A 6,000-nucleotide genomic window follows, 5' to 3' on the forward strand; every position below is an offset into this window, starting at 1 on the left:
ACTGCTTAGTGACAGATGACTGTACCTCGCCCCAGTTACATGGAGCTAGAACTGTAGCACATGCACGTCCACTAGCTAGCCACTACTGCATCAGTCAGTCATCAGTCTGGCCTGTAATATCACGGCTCGTTGCTTTATTTAGCCTCGCTCTCCTTCAGTAGTGCTAGCTCCTGCTCACAATTCGACCAAGACCAGTCCATAACTAACAAGTGCTTGACCACTGCAGCAGTTCAGTACTGCCTCTCGTGTCTCACGTGTGGGTTTGTGGCCGCGTTATGCCGTGCATGTGCATCGATCAGTGCGTGACTGCTGCCGCTGGTGCCACCTCGCTGTCGATCGAGCCCATCGCCAGTCAGCCACCGCGTCCTCGTTCGTTCGTTGCTGCTCATAGCCTCATGCCCACTTGGCCACTTCACATAACAGTTTGGTTGACCTCACCGCCGGAGACCACTCGTATAATAGTTTGACTCTAGCCCTAAAGTCAAGTTGACTTCGACTTGACGAGAGTATATTTAGTTTTCCTTTTCTGCTTTTGCCATTGCTCTGTGGTCAACCCAGCTCCATCGCCCGTATTTTGTTTTCTATTTTTCTTCCAACAAATTAAAACATTATTCAAATTAATTCTGATCTAGCATTCTAGCTATAAGTTTGTAGATTAGCGTTGGTGCTCTTTCTCGGAAGGAAGTGAGCCCAGCTCAACTGTTTGGGTGGGATGTGTGGTTGTGCACCCAACCGTCGAGGTTTAAGTCCCCTATTGATTTGAAGTTGGATGCCTATTTTCTCTTTTTAATGATTAATGAAAAAAAATACCTAATTCCTCCTAGGTTGGATCTTTTTTTTTCTCTACCTCGGAATGACAAACGAACATATTTAACGATGCAAAGTACGGTTCTTACAAGAAGGCTGATACTACATATGAGGATGTTTTAGCCGAATTTCTGAGCATCACCACCGCCTGATTTCAACCCTACCAATGATTGCCTGCTGGAGTACGAGCATGGCAAGTTTGTGTTACCATTGGACAAGCTCATACAGGATCCATGGGAAGTTAGGAAGTTCTATATGGCATCAGCATTAGCAAGACTTTGCTCCTTCTTTATACGCATCCCGAATCAGATGTTCAATAACTGCGATGACAATATCGCAATAGACTTCAAGGACATGCATAGATTGATGCGAGACAATAAGGAACTTGACATCTCTCAAGTCACCTTGTTTTGCCTAAAAGTCACAACCTATTTGTATACACGCATCCCAATATATACTCTAAGTATCTAATGGCATGTTGTGTCTTTTGCAGAATGAAGGAGCACATCTCTAACCAGACAAGTAGATTGGTCAGTTACATCGATCACTTGAAGATTAACAAGGTACGGCACACGGAGCACCTTACAATTGCCAGACAACCATCTACTCCCTATGTTCCTAATTAATTGTCGCCGTTGGTTTCTATGCCAAAAGTTTAACTTGATTTATAGAAAATACGTGTAACATATGTATTTCTAAATAAATTTATTAAAAAACTAGATTCAAATATCTATCTAATGATATTAATTATGTACCATAAATATTAATATTTTTAGTATATATTTAATCAAAGTTGTTTCTCGAGAAGCGAAAACAACATATATTTAGGGTCGGAGGGAGTAGACTTTATGGACTTGAATGATGAAGAGAGTAAACTTCCAAAAAGAACTTCACACCAAATTAAAATGGGTGGTTGCATCTTACGTCTACTATTGCATATGGTGGCATACCAAGAAATACAATTTATGCATTCACGTGTGCTTCAAGTAATTCTAGTTCGGCCATCGTAGGATCGCCTTTTTCATATTTCGAAGATATGTGTATAAGGCTTTCATTAAATACATGACGCGTTCACGTGTGCAGCAGACACTGAATTACATTCTTAATCTATCCTTAGTATGGATCTATTCTTAATCTGCGAATTATGATAAAGCTAGCTATAAAGAATTTGAGAACATATTCAATTGTAAGTGAAATTATTCCTATACAAACAGATGATAATATTCATTACCAATACTCACGTGGCTCTTGGCATTATATTCGTACAGCACATATAAGATGTACCTTGAGGAGGATGATCATTGGGACGAATGGACAACCCAACGGAAGAGCAAGCATAATAACAAGATGGCCAACTGTCATAATAACCCAACGGAAGAGCAAGCATAATAACCTATTTTATAATCTTGTATATGCGCAAGAAGTTTACAATCACAAAAACAAAATTCAATCAAAATAGCAGGAAAGATATGAATCTGAAAAGCATTAATAGAGGTAGCAGATTGGGATGCCCACCTCTCTGCTAATGATAACAGAGGCAGCATCTCTGTTGTTAATAGAGACAGGTATATTAGGGTTGTCGCCTCTGTTACTCTATTAATAATGATGGGTTTCATAAAGGACTACACCTCTTTTAATCCTATTAATAGTGGTGTGATCCCTCTATGAAGCTCGTCTCTTGAAATGGACTATTAACACAGACCATTTTCCTAAGACGGGTGGGCTTCCTGTATGCTGATCTGTTAATGGTGGTTCCGATACCACCGGTGAAAGGTCCTAATGGCTAGAGAGGGCGTGAATAGCCTATAAAAATTTCTACAACAACACTAAGTAATGTGGTTAGACAATTATGAGGCGAAGCGAATGTTACACTAGCCTACTAAAAATGCAAGCCACCTACTATAATTCTAGTATCTATAGTCTCTATGCATACAAAGCTAGGTCACTACCACTAAGTTAGTGAGCTCTCAAAGACTAACTAAAGAGCCTCACTAATCACTAGACAAGACATAAGCTAGCTCTCAAAACTAATTACACTAAAGAGCGTAGCAACGCTAGAAATGTAAATCAAAGTTCACAAGACCAACAAGTCTAAACATGACTCACGAACTAACAACGTTGTAATCTTAAACAAGGCACCTAACACCTATGGGGCGGTGTCAATCATGGTGAACGACTGGCGCTTCTTCTTGTAGATCGGTGGCTGCCCAAGTTGAGCACGTAGTTCATCAACTTGCTTCTGGAGGCGTCTCTCGGCCCTCTGTGATGCACACAACTCTCCCTTGACTTCTTCATCCACCCCCTGCATGGCATGGACATGTTGCACTGTTGCTTCCAGAGTTGGGTCACTCTCTGGTGGAGCCAGGACCTGCCAAACACCCTCATGATCATTGCGAGGAAGGAACCTGAAACGATCCTCCCTCATGGCCTCAAAACGACGGCCTTGGTAGTAGATGTAGGCGTCCTACGCTGCATCTTCCATGCCATCCAATCCATGGGCCCTTCTGACAGTGGCACGGTGGACAGTCTCCACCTCATGTCCATTCTTTATATCATTCCATGCGGTGACAACCAGCTCTACCTTCGAAAAGGTTGCCTCCAAAGGATGCTGGTACTCTGCACAATGATAGCTGATGGAGGCGTGCAGATCGGGGTAATAGTCATCCAGCACATGAGTGAGGAGGGTGTGGTAGTAGGCCGTCTCAGGGGTTGGCTTGAAGTAGTACTTGCACTTCCAGCCTATTGTTGAAACTTGCGGTTTCAAACTACGTGGAAGTGGCCAAGGCCTCCGCCGGATGGACGGTCGGCCTCGGGCGGAGGCTCGGGAAGGAAATGACAGAGAGAGAGTGTTGGGTAAGTGAAGGGCTCGAAAAGCAAGGGTTTCATTAATTCATCCACCAACCTCCCTTTCGGTTACAAGTGTCCCATATTTATAGGGCTCAACTACTACCTAACAGAATTTATTACAATGCCCCTCAACTGCTACAGTACATTCTTGGAATATTCCGTCGCTTGCCTTTTAATCGTGGGGCAGTCCCGCCACACTGTTTCCAAGCAATGGGCCTCCTCAAACGGTCGGCCCACTGTAGCTAGTCTTCGGCCCAAGGGCCTGGCTCCCTGGCGCTGGCCTTCATCCCCACGGCGCGCCGCTCCCTTGGCGGGCCTCCACCGGGTGGTCGGAGACGCTCTCCGCGTGCCGCTGGCCTTCGCGTTCGGGGGCGCGCTGTTGCCTCGGAGAGTCCCCGCCGGTCCAGGTGGAGACATCGCCAGCTGGTCTCCGCCCGGCCCCCGGCCTCGGGGCCTTCGTCCTTAGTGGCGCGCCGTTGCCTCGGAGGGCCCCCACCGGTCCAGGCGGAGACATCGCCAGCTGGTCTCCGCTCGGCCCCCGGCCTCGGGGCCTTCGCCCTTAGTGGCGCGCCGTTGCCTCGGAGGGTCCCCGTCGGTCCAGGCGGAGACATCATCCGCAGGTCTCCGCCCGGCCGAGCAGGGGCCATGCTAGCGTGCTTGCGCCCACCGTGAGTGCCCGCGCTTGAGTACCTGTGCACACTTGGGCAAAATAGTTCGTTTGATTAGTTTAGAGATAAGGCCGCCTCCGCCCGTAATACCGGAGACACCCGCCTGAGCGGTCGGCGGGGTGCGTGCCTGGCCTCGGCGGAGTTCGTGATGACCCCTCGAGCATGGTCGAGAAATCTCCTAGTCAGCGCCCGGTTTCCGCCCGCTGGAAGACGCCTTGGCGACACCCCGCGGTCAAGGGCCTTCGCCGCCCGCCAGGAGCCATGCTACAACACCTATCTCCTCATCCACCATAGGGACAGCTGGGGATGGCACAGGTGTAGGTGAAGTAGCTGATGACTCCTCGGGTGTAGCTACAGTAGGATAGACCGGTGCAACAGCTGGAGTAGGAGCAGGTGCAGGTGTCGGGGTAGCCATCTCCTCATCATCGGAGATGATCACAATCTCTTTCTCCGCCTGTGGAGCACGTGGGGTGAACAAAGCACGGTAGGCAGCAGTGCTGAGGTGGGCGGTCTTCGGGTTATGAGACATCTATAGATTTAAAGTGAGATAGAATTAGAATCAACAATTTTATATAATAGATTAAGGTATGAAAAGCATAAATATTTTAATAAAATAACAAGAATAAGACAGTTAGCAAGAAACTAGAGGAGCAAAGATGCTAAAACGACCGTTTCTAACTAGGCTTGCATCCTACAGTCAACACGACTCTAATACCAATTTGTCACACCCAATTTTAAGGATAAAATTGAATGCACTAAACTCATGTGTGCCCAGGGATCAGTCACACACACAAGTTGACAAATTATAAAAAGTATCATCACAATGTATCTTACATCACGATTAATAATAACACATAGTCTTACACAACACAGCGGAAGATAAAATGATAACTCTCTCGTGGAACTCCATCATAGGGAAGGTCAACTGGTTGACCACAAGCCTAATAATCCTCAGGAAACTCCTCATACCCGTTGTCTTCTGTTACCCATCTGGTATTTTTATCCAAATATAGAAAGTAAACAAGCGTAAGTACTTCCCGTACTTAACAAGATAACATGGGGTTATGTAGCTAAAAAAGGATGACACGGGTTTACTGAAGTTAGCACTTTTAGTAAGTCTAGATTTTATTATCAAGTTTAATCAAGTTATGCTTAAGCTCCCATTTAATCCCACATAAGCAGATATCAGAGTCATTTGCATCATATTATCATCGTAGACCATCATAAATGAACCACAATGAGTAACTTTTTTGGGCCGCTCATGACCGTGAGCACGGCTGTTATAACAGTTTGTAACCCTCTGCAGAGGTGGTGCACATTCACTGCGAGTCATGATTCCCCTATGCCCGGGTTAATTACTCCCATGTCACTGCCAAGGTGAGCGGGCAGGGTACACTATGAAGCCATTTCATAGGTTTCTCTAACAAGTTAGGGCCGCTAGGTTTCCTCGGCAGGCAGATGTAGGAACCCCCCTTTCCTATGGCACATATCCATCGCGGCTATACACATAGGAACAGAGGCAGCTCTATACACAACGTGGCAAGCCCCTTTTGCGCCATAAAGGTAACCTCTAACAAGCTAGAAAAGGTCCTATTACTGAGCTAAAGTCAGAGCCATATGACTCTCACGGTTGCACTGTCAGTCCCAGCTTTTGCCGACAGATAAGTCCTTATGGAGG

Source organism: Miscanthus floridulus, chromosome 15 (assembly GCF_019320115.1).
Source record: "Miscanthus floridulus cultivar M001 chromosome 15, ASM1932011v1, whole genome shotgun sequence".
NCBI lineage: Eukaryota > Viridiplantae > Streptophyta > Magnoliopsida > Poales > Poaceae > Miscanthus > Miscanthus floridulus.